This window comes from Vulpes vulpes, chromosome 5 (genome assembly GCF_048418805.1).
Source record: "Vulpes vulpes isolate BD-2025 chromosome 5, VulVul3, whole genome shotgun sequence".
Taxonomy (NCBI): Eukaryota; Metazoa; Chordata; class Mammalia; order Carnivora; family Canidae; genus Vulpes; species Vulpes vulpes.
In genome coordinates, this window is record NC_132784.1 from 101,131,261 (window position 1) to 101,147,205 (window position 15,945).

General features: G+C 33.4%; 1 pseudogene; it reads right to left on the bottom strand.

Moving 5' to 3' along the window:
- Positions 1-14,499: 14,499 nt before the first annotated feature.
- Positions 14,500-15,381, bottom strand: LOC112914582 (translin-associated protein X pseudogene; annotated as a pseudogene).
- Positions 15,382-15,945: the final 564 nt, after the last annotated feature.

Here is a 15,945-nt window from a genome sequence, read left to right on the forward strand (position 1 = left end):
AAGTTTCATTTGCTATTCTTTTTCTGGTTTCTTGAAATGAAAGCTGGGGGTCATTGATTTGTTGTAGGAAAAGTAAATGCAGTCCCTGTTATTCCATCTTGGCTGGAAACATAAGTCTTTCAGTAGAGCCCGACCTTGGAAGGAAAATGTAGGCCTGGAAAAATGTGAAGCCTACTGTGAATACTCAGAGGAATCTAAATAAATTGGGCATTATGCTTATCTCCTTTCCGGGTTGCTTTTCTCAGGGAGAAGGAAAGAATAAAAGTCATTTGAAACTGTCCAACAGAAACTACACACTTGAGAAAAGTGACTATATTATTACTAATAATATAACAGCATAATATACAAAATTGAAATGTTATACATACTGTGGGATATATTTATCCCAAATGCTCTAGAATTTACATATATATATGAATATATGTGTGTGTTTATATATATTCTCCATTTAAAAGTATGCTTTAAATATAGCATTTTTCTTAGCAAAGTTGATTTAAAGCAATATTCATTCAGAAAATGGCATGTGGCTAGGAATTACATTTGGAATAATAAAGAAGAAAATAATATTCTTCATCATTTTTTCTATTAATCAAACAATTAAAAATGAAAGAAATTAAGATACATATCACTAATTCATTATTGCAGCTTTTCCAATATATATCTATGCTGTATATATTTCAGTATATATTTAAAGTTACATTTCTATAAAACATTACTAATCTGTAATTTTTATATAGACACATCAGAAATGCCTGCCTCTGAAACAAGTTCATTTGAATTTATATGTGACCACTTAAATTATCTGTAAAACTCATCAGGTCTTATCACCAGAATACCAGCTGGATATGTGATATAGCTTGTAGATGTCCCAATATTTATAAGACAATGATCCATTAAAATCTATATCATTAATTGAGTTCTCACACAAGTAACAATCATTTTAAAGACAAAATTGATTATCCTTTCACACATATAAAATGAATATAAACTAATTTAAAAGTAAAAATAAGTAAAATCTGTTACAATGGCAAAAAGAATGCATATAATATTAAAATCTCTCAATAAAGAAATTTTTAAGAAATCCAAAAGCTATGAATAATACAGATACCTATGAAACATGTTTATTTCTTCCAAAAGACATTTACAGAAATAAATGAAAATAGAAAGAAATAATCCATAAAAATACTTTTCAAGCCAATCAAGATTCAAGATGTTTGCTGTTTTCTTTTCAAATCCCCTTTCAGTGTGTCCTTTGAAATGTGAAATGCCAAATGAGCAATTAAGTTCCATTTGTAGAGAGTCTTTAAATTTAATGTATCTATAAAGTTTTCTCTCATCTATTCTGTTTTTCGAGTTCAAAAATATGGAGCCATCCATCCTTAATTCCTTTCTGTCTTTACCACCCACACCCAAATGATCACTAACTGTATTGAAATTCTCCACCTCTGCAGTGTCATCATTAAATGAACTATTTTCTGATATTTCCCTCTCAACCACTCCGACAGCCTCAGGTGTGAGACTATGCCTTCACTCTTGGAACTCCAATGTATTATCCAGCAGCAATTGCCGGAATGATCTTGTTAAAATGTAAATTAGAGACAGAGTGGAATTAAATGTGGGCAGAAAATATATAACTATGCTAAATACAGTACAGCAAAAGTTTTAACTGAAGAGATATCTATTTTTAAACAGTGTGAATGAGGCTTTATAAGAGACTAGTTTGAAATGCAAAGATGAAAATATGTTGCTGCATCGTCAGGTCTCAGATACACTGGAGAATTTTTTTTCTTTTTCTTTTTTCTCTTTTCAAGCATCTGGATATTAAACCACTCTTGGCAACGAATGTGAATAAGTAGACAAGGAAACAGTTTTAAATTCCTTGGTCCCTCTGTTCTTTCTAAGCAGTTAAATAATTAGAATTTCTACAGTAAAACTGTGTTCTACTCTTGTTACTCTAGTAATAGTGGTGGATTGTATGAGAAAAATGAGAAATAATGATTACATTTATGAGTATTTTTTGTTACTTTATACTGAATTTTCAGTCTTTACAAAACCTTAACATATTGCAAAAAAAAAAAAAAAAATCTAAAAAAAAAAATTCTTGCTTTCAGCTTTAGGCCATCCTTATATCGTCTTTCCCACCTCAGGAAAGAGCAACACTATGTATCCATGTGCTCAGGCCAAAAACCTGAGATTAGTTCTTGATTTATCTCTTTATCATACCACATACTAAGCCAATCTTTCAAATTATAAACATTATTTATCAGCTCTACAACTAACACTCTAGTCCTTATCACTATCACAGTCTCTTTCTTTTGAACTAAAGACTCACCCACAGATCCATTTTCCTTTTTTCTTTATCCCAGACATACTTTCTTTATAGGACTTGTCACTATTTAGGTTACATCACATAGTATAAAGGGTTAGATATTATGCTACAGTAGAAGCTCTAGCATCACCTTACCCTAATTATTTTCTTGTTTCTTGATAACTTCTTCTCCCTACAAGAATGAATAGGGACATTCTGGTGGAGGTCTAAATCACTAAAGTAGGCTTTTAAAAATATGATAAATAATATGTCACTCGATAACGGTATATTAAAACAACAATGAGCAACCAGTATACATCAGCCAGAATAGCTAATTTAAGTTAAAACACTTGTTAGTGTTTAATTTAATATTACACAAGTCAGTGAAGATGATGTGGAGAAAAAGGAGCTCTCATTAATTGCTGGTAGGAATGTAAATGGTGTGATCAATATGGAAGACAATTTGGTTGTTTCTTACAAAACCAAGTATCATCTTAAAAAATTATTAAGCAATTGCATTCCCTGGCATTTACTCAAAGGAGTTGAAAACTTAATATACACAAATCTTGTACAAAACCCTGCAAGCAATCACTATGCCCGTCAGTAGGTAAATGGATAAACACACTGAGGTACATCCATATAATGAGATATTATTTAGTGATTAAAAAAAAAAGAAATGAGCTATTAAGCCATGAAAAGAAATGAAGGAAACTTCAGCACATATTACTAAGTGAAAGAAGCCAACTAGATAAGACTCACACTATATGATTCTAACTCTATGATCTTCTGGAAAAGGCAAAATTATGATGACAGTAAAAAGATCAGTGACTTAAAAACTATGTGTAGGGGGTTAGGAGTCCCTGAAAACTCTCTGAACTTACCACTCAATTTATCTCTAAAACTGAAACTTCTCTAAGAAAGAAAGTCTTATTTTAAAACTTATTTTTTTAAGTTTTTAAAAAGATTTATTTATTTTATTTGAGGGAGAGGGGGAGTACAAGTGGAGAGAAGAGTAGAGGGATATGGAAAGGAAGAGAGGATCTCCAGTAGCCTCCTCACTGATGCAGAGCCCCATGTGGGGCTTGATTCCATGACTCTGAGGTTGTGAGCTGAGTGAAAACCAAGAGTTAGATGCTTAACAGATTGAGCCACCCAGGTGCCCCAAAACTTAAACCTTATTGAGTAAACATAAAAAATATGAAGAAATATATTAATTAATGACCCTCAAAAACAACAACAAAAATCCATACTGAAAAAGAAAATACTAAGTGAGTAATTCACTGTTGATGGTAAAAAGTAAAACTTAAAAAAAAAGACAGATTATTGAAATTGTTCTGTTTCTCATGTCTCAATCCATGTTTCTTCATGTTTGAGTCATAATAATTTTAGATATAAGGCATTTCATATTTATAGTCTGAAGCTGTATCGATGAGTATTCATAGTGTATTTATAATGCTAAGGGGGAATTTACAACCAGATACACATAACTTGTAAAGTGGGAAAAACTAATTAAAGAGATACAATTTATTCTGTTTACTCACAAATCTGAGTTCATCTGTGAAATTAGTAAAGTTGATTCTACTTTCAAAGTTTATGTAATTTTATTTCATAAAATACTTTAGCATGAATATTAGATGGTTTTTGGTACAAACTAATTAATATCATGATTGATTTAAATATTGAGAACCAAGACTATATATATATTATATATAGAAAAAGTCCCTGTATCTATTTAAAAAATAAGATAATATATTGGGTTTGGGGGAGGTCCGGTTGCTCTGGGCCTCATCTTAGCATTTCAGGAGCTGGGGGAGCCTGGGGCTGGGGAGACCAGGGACCTAGCCCCACAGAGTGAGGACAATGTGACCTCCCCCTCTCCCCTTGTGGCTTCTCCACTCAGTGCCTTAGGGGGAGAAGCGATTCTGCCCTCTCCTCTTCCCTCCTCTTCTCTGCCCCCACATTGGGTGTAAGCGACAGGAAGAAATAATAATAATTTAAGATTCAAAAAAAATCTGATATATATAAATATATATATCACAGAACATCACACTTTTTGCTCAAGACCCATCAAAGGCATCTTATTTCAAAGTAGATTCTACATTCACACAAATGACCCACAAAGCCCTACATGGCCTAACTCTATGTAGAGCTTCTGTTTTATTCTTCCATTGCCTACCCTCCAGGTGCTATTGCCTCTTGTCAGTGTTTGAACATATCAATCAGACTTCAATCACAGAGCCTCTGAACTTATTTCTTCTTCCTGGGATGATCTTCCCCAGATAATCTTATGACATTATTTCACTTCTTCAAATTCACAAATCACCCTTTATCACAAAGGCTTTTTCTGACTACCATTTTCACCTAGACCACCATAATCATCCTGAGCAGCTGCTATCCAAAAGGTCTTTCTTTAGTGACCACTCTACATAAATGCCAGCTCCCTAGGACACTCTTTTCTCATTATTTTGTTTTATTTCTGTCACTTATACAAGTAAGTCACTTAACTGAATGTAAAAATGAATATACTAAATATATTAGTTTCTATAAATGTCTACTTTCCCCATAAGAATGTAAGTTCCACAAAGAGCAGAGATGTGCTGATTTTAATTCACTGAAAATTCTCTCTCTCTAGCTGCATACACATACACACAAAATGGACACATATGCATTATAATGTTGCCATAAATTAAAAAACAGATTATACAAAGTTATGCAATACATTCAAGATTTTTTGTAAGTTTTAAGAATGATATACTACCAGAATTTTCTCAAATTATTATCCAGTCATCTTTACCTTAAAGGTTGCATTGTATGATATCACATATAATTATCAGAAAGTATCTAATCAATGTATTAATTAGTATTTTGTTTTGATGAAATAAAAATGGCTAATGAGAGATAAAGAAATTTGGGGTTAAATTACATACTTGTGGCTTTTCTATTATATATTACATAGCAAATTATTTTAGCTTTCTGATTTTCAGGTTCTTATTTAAAGATTTATTTATTAATTTTAGAGAGCGAGGGAAAGAAAGTGTGAGCAGGGTGATGGGTAGAAGGAAAGGGAGAGGGAAAGAAGCAGACTCCCTGCTGAGCACAGAGCCTGATTTGGGGCTTGATCCCACCACCCCAAGATCATGACCTGACCCCAGATCAAGGGTCAGACTCTCAACCAACCGGGCCACCCAAGCACCTCTCTCAGATTCTTTAAAATAACTGCATGAAATGAGGCTATTATGCTTACATGAGAAAATATTTATTGCTAGTCTATAATAAGTATATAATAAATGTTAGCTGCTATCATCATTGTGATCAACATCATATAATTATTAGAAATTTAGGTATTATATATTTACATATATGATTAATACTGCAGTATCATCTTCATATGTACATTTCAACATTTCTCTTAAATTATGCCTTTGAAATATATTCTAAGAATAGAATTACAGTATCAGATTAGTTGAAGACTTTTGACAAACATTGACAATTGTCTAAAAAACATGTAATAATTTAGAACTAGAGTAATGTAAGGGTAGTTATTTCTTCACACTATTATTTGGATACTTAATTTTAAATGTTTATATGATAATACAAATAAGATGTCAAGCTGTAATTTTATTTTTTCAGATATTTTATCTCTTATTATAACTTTTATATGATTTCCCTCTGGGCATATTCTTTTATAAATTAAATCTAAACCTCATATAGTTATCCCTTAACTGTTTAAAGTGGTTAATAGGATTTTATTTTGCATATTAATACATTTTTTCTGTCCATTACTTTATAAATGCTGATTCAGAGTTTACTGTATATTGCTTAATTTTGCTTATGATGTTTTATGAAAAGTAGACTAATTAAAAACTTTTTATTAATCTTCTCTATTATGGTATGCTCAGAGTTTATAGAGCATGGAAATAATCTAGACCTTGGAAGTAGTATTGATTTTTGCCCATAAAATGTTTTATTTCTTTTTTTTGGGGAAGAAATTATTGATACCTCTTTAAGTTCTTACAATGATTCTCCAACTATTTCTTAAAGCAATAGTAATAATTAATTTTCCAAAGAAATTAATTTTAGGTTAAATGATTAATTTGTAAAAAGTGTAAGTTTAAAAAAGTCTATTTTATTTATTTTTATTTTATTTTATTTTTTTAAAGATTTTATTTATTCATGAGAGACGGGGGCAGGGGGGAGGGAGAGAGGCAGAGACACAGGCAGAGGAAGAAGCAGGCTCCATGCAGGAGCCCAATGCGAGACTCGATCCTGGGACTCCAGGATCACACCCTGGGCCAAAGGCAGGTGCTAGACCGCTGAGCCACCCAGGGATCCCCAAAGTCTATTTTAAATTATAACCACCTAATGCAGTAAGGGTGGAAATAGAGTTTATCTGAACTATCTTTACCTTAAACAATATTAAATACTCTACCTCTGTCTTTGTCTCTCTCTCTCTCTATATATATATATATGTCAGACATCAATTACATGTTTTAATTTATATATAATACAGATATGTATATTAATGTTTAAGGTAAATATAGATATGTAATGATGTTATATATTTTATTTCTATATTTACCTATAAATATATCTACTAGATGTGAATAATATAATGTGTAATATAGATATTAGTATGTATATCATATCATATACATATAGTGAAAAAATGTATAAATGACCAAACCATATTGATGCTATAAAAGCATAATTAGATGTTTTCACTAAAGTATATAACTGAATGAAAATGTAATTACCTAATAAATTCAGCTTACATGCATCAGAACTGAATTATCTGATCTGAATTTACATTGAAGATTTGAATCCTTATTATCTGTGAAAATGAATATTCATACATACCCAGGATGATATTCCAGGTTGAGAATCATTTTAACTAAAAGCTTATGTATGTGTGGTTTAAAGGTCAGTTAATCCATCATAAGCTTTTGCTTGGTTTTACATGAAATTTTTTTCATTCAAATCAGAGTACAATAGAATATCTCAAAATTCCTAGGGCAAGTTTATTGGAGTATTTGCAACTCATATTTGTGATAGAATATGATTTTGAAATAGAAGTATAGACTTAAATTAAGCTGTCTACTAAGTAAAAGAAGTGTTTATTTGTGTGAGCCTATTTATAAGCTAATTTACATGTGTTTTGACTCAGGTATTTCTTGATTGTGTGAATTATTCTATATTTTCCTCATGATTTTTATTCAGTGTTAGAGTTGTCCTCTGGTTGTAAAACACATTGTTATGTTTTATGGAATTAATTAGCCATTTACACTTGGTATGGGTTTGAGAAGTTTATAAGTATGGAAGGTTACTCAATATGGTTTCCATCCTAGTGGAAAATATTACAAAGAAAGTAATAATGTGTAGTCAGTTTTGGTCACTGTGGATCAATAAATTTTAGAGTCAATGGAAAAGAAGAGAGTGATGATGTTTGCCTAAGGCATTACAATATTAATCATGTTAATATAGTCATTCTAAGTTAAAGAGGAGGGCCTAACATCCTATAATTTATAGATAAATCCAAGTTTCCAAAGTTTCACTTACAGTAGACCAACAGGAAGTTGATATTGAAAAATAAAAATGGTGTTTTTGTGACATTAAATAAAATTTCTTATTTGAAATATGGATTTAAATATCATGTTTTTCAAGGGCAGACAGGTCTGAAAGTCCTTTCTAGGCAGTTTCCTCCTTACACCATTCTCTGGCCAAATAGAGAAGTAAGTTAGTTAGTTAGTTAGTTAGTTAGTTTTCAGTAAGGGCTTTTTTCAATGTGAGGCTTGAATTCATGACCCTGAGATCAAGATCTGAGCTGAGACCAAGAGTAAGATGTGTAACTGTGTGACCTAGGTCTCCCAATTCTAAGGTATTTTTAAGTTAATATAGTACTATTTTTTTCCAATGTCAGAGATAAAAGACAAGTAACAGCAAAGGCATAAGAAAAATAATGACCTAAATATAAGTAACAGTGGTTAGCATTATTTGTATTTTGTTATTGTAAGTGTAAGGAGCTGTATATGAATTACCTAATTTAATTCTCACAGCAGCCTATGGGGCTCTTCTACAAGCCATGTGATGTATTGGAAACTTAAATAGCTTGTGATAGCTTACTCCAAGGAGCATTTTTAATACAGTGTGGTATCAGGATTTAAACACAGTTTAGGAAGACTGGAAATGTTGAGCCATATAATTTTATGTTCTACAGAAATGATTGACAAATGAGGGTATTAGATTTCACATAGTGTGATTTTTCTTTCTACATCCTGTGATCTTTGAGGGAGAGGAGTAAGTGGACTCTGCACTGAGTGTGGAGCCCAACACAAGGCTGAGTCCCACCACTCTGAGATCATGACTTGAGCTAAAATCAAGAGTCAGACACTCAACCGACTGAGCAAAACAGGAGTCCCAAGCTTTACTTTAAAAGAAAAAAAAAAATAGGTCTTCAGAGCTAAAGGTTAAAAAATACATATTCAGAGTATACTTATAAAGGGTCTAATTGACTGGAATACCCAATAATGCAAATATACATTCACAGACTGTAATAACAAGGCTAAAGTGAAATTGAAGGACATTTTCTCTAGATTTTGAGGGGAAAAATCATGGAAAAAAATCAATAACTATAACATTAGCATTCATTCAATAGGAAGTAATTCATAATTAATTCATTTCACCATCTCATCTATATTTCACTGATGTGAACAAATAGAAATGTATGGTTTGTAATAAATAAGTTATGGATATACTTTATGTTTAATATATATAACCTTGATTTAATATAATTTCTTACAGATCCAATAATGCTGACTTCTATGATTTATAACTTTTTTCCTAACATTTTGTGGTCAAAAGGTAATTCTGGTAACTCTGAAATGAGTTTTTCTCAATATAACCCAGAGACTATTCATTTATTATTAAATTTTGTGAAATTTCTTAGTCAGGAAACTTGATACAGATTTTTTCCAGATAGAATATATTCCTCATTACTCCCTTTACAGCAACAATCTCTTTCTTACTTATGTTTTTGCCTAAACACCTAAATAAATAAAGCAATCCACCTATAAAAACAAAAGATTGGTATAAACTTGTACAATAAAACCACAATCGCAGATTTTTAAGTGTACAGTTTCTTATTGTCTTATCATTTTTTTCCAGTAAATAATGAATGAAGATAACTGGAGAGAGAAGGAAATTCAAAGTGAGAGAGGGAGAGAGAGTCAGAAACAGAAACAATGAAAGAAAATGAAAAGAAGCAAAAATATTCTGATGGAAAAAGTAAAGATCTAAAAATTGGTTAAGTTGATTACAGGTTAAATGCTAATTTGGTTATGTTTTTAAGTGCCATATTTTGTATTTCTAAAATTTTTTACATGCAATTATTTATTTTTGTTGTATTTTCTTAATAGAAAATAAAGGTAGAATAGGTTTATGCTTTGGGACCGTGGTGGAGAAGGAGGAAGAACTGATGTTCTGTGTTGCTTTTAAGTGAACTGATGAGAAGAATGAGTGATAGTGTAAGTCTATTAGGGATGCTGTAAGAAAAATATTATCTATTGGGTGGCTTAAACAGCAAACACTTATATCTTACAATTCTGAAGGCGGAAAGTCCAAGATGAAGATGCAGGCAGATTCTTATCCAGGGGAAAAAAAAAAAAAAAAAAAAAAGATTCGTATCCAGGAAGGGTCTGCATTCTGGTTCAGAAATGGCCTTCTTCTCCAGGTATCTTCAGGTGGCAGAAGGGCAAGAGAGTTCTCTGGGGTCTTTTATAAGAGCACTAATTGCCTTTATGAAGATTCTGCTGTCATGATCTGATCACTTCCCAAGAATCCTACCTCCAAATACCATCACACTGGGGATTAGGTTTCAACATATGAATTTTGAGGGGTCACAGTCTCCAGAATTCTGCCCTGGTCTCCAAAATCCATGTTCTTGTCACATGCAAAATAAATTTATTCCATCTGAACAGCCCCAAAGGTCTTAAGTCACTTCAACAGCAACTCAAAGTATGAAATTTCATCAATATCAGACACAGGCAAGACTATATATATGACTCATCCTGAGGCAAAAAAAAAAAAAAAATTGCTTTTCAGATGTGAATCTTGTAAAGCCAAATACATTACATGCTTCCAAAATACAATGGTAGGACATACATAAGAGAAACATTTCCATCCCAAAAGGGAGAAATAAGAAAGAAGAAAGAGGTAAAGGTAAGTCTCAAATCTAATGGGGAAAATAATGAACCTCAAATCTCAAAAGTGACTCTCTTTGGCTCAATGCTCTGTCTTCATGGCCCTCTGGGGTTGCAGGGTCACTCCCACGCCTCAGGGGGACAGCCCTATCATGGCTTTCTGCCTGGGTCTCCCCAGTCTGACAGGTGGCCTCATCTTTTGAAATCCAGGTGGAGGCAGACATGAGCCTTGGGCTTTTACACTCTGCTCTCTGGTGATGACTGTGGCTGAAGGATGATGCTGAATTGCTTGCTGTGCACTCCTGAGGGGAGGCCATTACTGCACTAGGGCCTACCAAAACCATACCTGGGACAGTGGAGGAGCCTGGTGCCAGAGAGTGAAGGGAGCGTTCAAAGATAAGTGGCAACTGGCATTGTGCAGGGAAATGTGCTGCTGGATCTCAGAAGCATGGCTCCTCCTTTGAAACTGCATTGTTTCCCAGGCCCTTGCATTCTGGGCCTGTGATCGGTGAGGCAGCCCTGATGATCTCTGAAATGCGTTTGGCATCATTCTTCCATGGTCTTCAACAATAGCTCCTAGTTTCCATTGAGATGGCTGACTTTGTATGAGTACAAATCTTCTTATCAAATGGTCAACTGGCCACACCCTTAGTGTTCTCATATTTTGCAATATTGATAGATTGAGAATTTCCCCCAATTTTAAGTTCTACTTCCTTTTTTTCTTAACAATTCCATCCTTAAGTTACTTCTCTCTCTCTTCGCATAGTTTACTATAAGCAATCAGAAGGAAACAAGCCAACCTTCAACATTTTGCTTAAAAATAGCTTCAAATAGCCAACCTAATTACCCACAAGTTCTACCTTCCACAAAGCAATAAAAGGCAAACACAAATAAAGTCTCTGATGCTCTATGACAAAGTTTGCCTTGCCTTCACTTTTCAATAATATGTTCAACATTTTCATCTGAGACTTCACTGGAATGGCCTTTACTGCTCTTATTTGTACCAATACTCTATTCAGGATTACATAAATATTCTCCACGTTTGAGGCTTAGAGAAGCTGTCACCAGGATTGCCTTTAAAGGTGTAGGTCCATGGCAATATAGGTTTTTTCTAGCATAACTACGAAACTCTTCTAGGTTCTATCCTTTCTCTAGATCCAAAGCTGCCTCTTGATCTCTAGTTATTGTTTACAGAAGTATTCCACTTCTTAGAACCAATATCTGTTTTAGTCCATGTGGGTTACCATAACAAAATACCATAGACTGTATGGATTAAATAACAACAATTATATCTTATAGTATTGGAGACTGGAAGTCAAAAATCAAGTTACCCATAGAGTCAGTGTATGGTGAGGGCCACACTCCGGTTCATAAATGGCTGTATTCTTGCTGTATCCCCACATGGCAGAAGAAGCAAGGGAGCTCTCTGGAATTTCTTTTAGAAGTACACAAATCCCATCCATGAGATTTCCACCCTCATGACTTCTCAAAGTCCCACCTCCAAATATCATTACATGGGGCATTAGTTTTTAACATATGAATCTAGGGCAACACAAACATTTTTTTTAAAGATTTTATTTACTTATTCATGAGAGAGACAGAGAGAGAGAGAGAGAGAGGCAGAGACATAGGCAGAAGGAGAAGCAGGCTCCCTGAGGGGAGCCTGATGTGGGACTCGATTAGGACTCCAGGATCATGCCCTGAGCCAAAGGCAAATGCTCAACCACTGAGCTACCCAGGCGTCCCCAAACATTTGGCTTTTAGCAAAGACAATATTATCTGGCTAGTTACTTACTTTGGTTAAGAAAAAGTCCCTTTAAGAGGTGTCTAGGTGGTTCAGTCAATTAAGCACAAGACTTTTGATTTAGGCTTAGGTCATGAGTTTAGAGTTGTGAGATTGAGTCCCACCTTGGGCTCCAAGCAGAGCATAGAGCCTGCTTAAGGTTCTTTCTCTCCTTCACCCTCTGCCCCTTCTCTTATTTCTAAAAGGAAAAAAAAAAAAAAAAAAAGAAAAGAAAAGAAAGAAAGAAAAGAAAAGAAAAGAAAAGAAAAGAAAAGAGAAAAGAAAAGAAAAGAAAAGAAAAGAAAAGAAAAGAAAAGAAAAGAAAAGAAAAGAAAAAGTTCCCTTAAGATCTGTAAAATAAGGCCAAATGTAATCCATGATTAACCAACACATTTTCAGGAGAAAGTAAATTACTTAAAAATATCACAAACTAGTATTGTAAACTACTGCCTCTGTAAGGGAAGCTGTATATTTGTAAGAAGGTTATCAGAATTCTATAGTTTAAAAGAAAATAACCCATTAATTCATGCATTGAATTATCAATTAATGTAATTGTTTTTTAAAGAGTATAAAGACTTCAGTTTTAAACATCTATGACATTCACCAATGTATTTATTATTTTACTTTTAACATTATAAATTTAACTTCAAGTGACAGAAGAAACAAATTTATGTAATTAGACTATATTTTAGCAGTATGTCTTCGAATAGGGAAACAAACAAACAAAAAAAAAACCTTACTACCACCAAAATAAACCAACCAACCTAATTTATTAGGCATGTCTACATTTTATTTTCCTTCACATGATTTTTTTGGGGAAATTTCACTTTCAAAGAATCAAGTCCCAAGAAACAGAGCAGCTAATCTTTCCAAAACTAAAATCCAGTATCTTAGATGCTCAAAATTCACAAACCCAATTGAAATGTCTGGTTGTCAGCCAATAGTGTCATGCTCAAGTCAGTTTCACACCACAGGGAATAATCTATAATTTTAGTATGTAAATTCCAATTCTAAACATAATTAGAGACTACCATTGCTATTCCTGACTGTTGGCAATTGTCTTATTGCTGAATTGTATATGATAAATTTTCTTTGGCAACTTTTTATACTATCAAATAACACAACTGGACAACTATAAAAGTTTGAATTAACGAAGTATTTGAAAAATTTAAGACTTCATTGTAATTATTTAAATGTAATTTCTTATAGATGCATCTATAAGAAACATCCTAATGTACCATAATGACAACAAAAGAACAACTAATAATCATTACTAAAACTTTTCAGATATATGTACAGGTATACGATTGAACTAAAACACCAGTGAAAATATTATAATGTTAGCTCTAATTCACTATCAGACTTTCTGTGATAAAGGATAAACATTAAATTTAAAAACTAAAATCTGGGTATCCAACAATTTTTTGGAAGGCTGCTTTAAATGGATTAAATATGACCTAAAAATTGGCCAGAATATTTAATGAATTCTCATGATAATACCTCATAAAATTAAGTATACTGAAAATAATTTTTAATTCTTGTTCTATGGGATAAACTTATTTTGGAGGCTTGGCAAAATATTACCAAGAAATTTAAACATGAAAGTCAAGACAACATGCATAAGAACAAAATCACCAATTTAAATAATACATGGTTTCCATTAAATATTACCAGTCCAAAAATCACTCAATGTACATTAAAATAGGTATAGCAGAAAATGCACTCAAGCATGTTCTCATTTCAAAGATAAATGATGGAAGTTTACCCAGCAAAAAATTCAAATTGGCATATATGCAAACATTTGTATGCAAACTTTGTTAAGTAAGATGTAAGAAATGACTTGTTTCAATAATTTTATGTACAGCTTGTATACATTTTAAAACAAGTAAAACTGAAAACATTTCTATGCAAAAGTCACAATAAAGTCCAATGAAATACTAGAAATACTTTAAAAGTCTCACAAAATGGTCTCTCAAAAGAATAACTGAATATGGTATTCAATAAAATAACTGAGTAAGGTGTTCTTGATTGGTCCTTTCTGTGTTTTTGCTTTTTTTTTTTTTTTTTTTTTAAGATTTAAGTTATTTATTCATGAGAGACACAAAGAGAGGGCGACAGACATAGGCTGAGGGAGAAGTAGGCTCCCTGTGGGGAGCCTGATGCAGGACTCTATCCTGGATCCTGGGATCACAACCTGAGTCAAAGGCAGTCGCTCAATCACTGAGCCACCCAGGTGTCCCAATCATTTCTGTTTTAACTGAAAAGACATCTGCCGATTTATTTTTGGAATTTCAGAACCTCTGACTTTCAAGGCATCACAAGCATTCTCTGCTTTGGCCAAACTGTGTTTCAAAGTATACAACTTCTTAGAAATATCACAATATCCAATGAATGAAAAACCATTATACCCATGATAAACTTGACATAAAAATGGGCTCACTTCAAAGGGGGTGCCAATGTCCCATTCCCATATTGTTCACACACATCTCCATCAACTCTCCAGTTAAAATAGCCATTCTCAGAACACCCTCTGGGAATGACAGAAGGTAATCAACCGGTGTGATTTTCAGTCTTCATGTTCCCAAGTGCTTCCCCTCTGTATCAGAGGAGGGGGGTCTTATTTTCTTTTCATATTCTTCTGTTGTAAATAACAACCATTTAATTTCATCCATACTGATAAGTGGCCATGTTTTGATGAAGTGCTGATAGGAGACAGCCTCCACATATTCCTGCAGTCCTGTAGTAATGTCTCTATGGATTTGACGCATGTCTTCTCCTGAGAGCTCCTGGGGGTACTTGTGATATCTTTTGTCTAATACCATCCAATTTAATTACCAATTCAGTCAATATTTCTTCCATATCAAGAGCACTTGCAACCCTATGTAGGAGAAAAATCAACCTTTTACTTTGAGTAGTTATATCCCCACTAAGTCTCTCCTTTTTGTTGTGTTTTGCATTAAGTTCCTGCTGAAATGATCTGAAGGCCAACATCCCAGGTGAAGATAAATTAACACCCTTCCCTTCTCTTCTCTGATTATATGGGGAATTGTCATGCTTCCTTTCCCTGAACCTCCTGATCCTTTTTTGCTGATCATGTTATCACCACCTACAGTGAGATGAGCAGAAAAGGGCCTTGGAGCCAGTGGCGTGCCAAGGTACTGGCTGGAGAGCTTGCCCACTAGCCCTTTGCAGCTGGCCAAAGTAAACAACTCAATTTATTGATTTACTTGTTAAATAAAAAGTACACACACATATACTTGGCACAACTCCTAATGATATAGTGTATTCCTATGACAAATTTTGAAAATCAATAATATTAACTTAGGAACTGTAGTAAATCTTGGTGTTTGGTTTTATGTTTAAAGGCTAAAGGCTCCTGGTGTTTGGTTTTATTTTTATTTGGCTAGGACTTACGCTGTGTTTAATATCTGCTTTAGCTGCAGATGTTAGAAACTAAAATTTCTTCTGCAGCTTTTGTCTCTTTTGTTGTCTTGGATTTTCCTTGAGACTCCTTTCTGAATAGGGTGCCCCTATCAGGCTCTGGCCTCATAGAATGAATTTGGAAGTTCTCCTTTCTTTTCTATTTTTTGGAATAATTTGAGAATAGGTATTAACTTTTCTTTAAATGTCTGACAGAATTCGCCTGTGATACCATATGG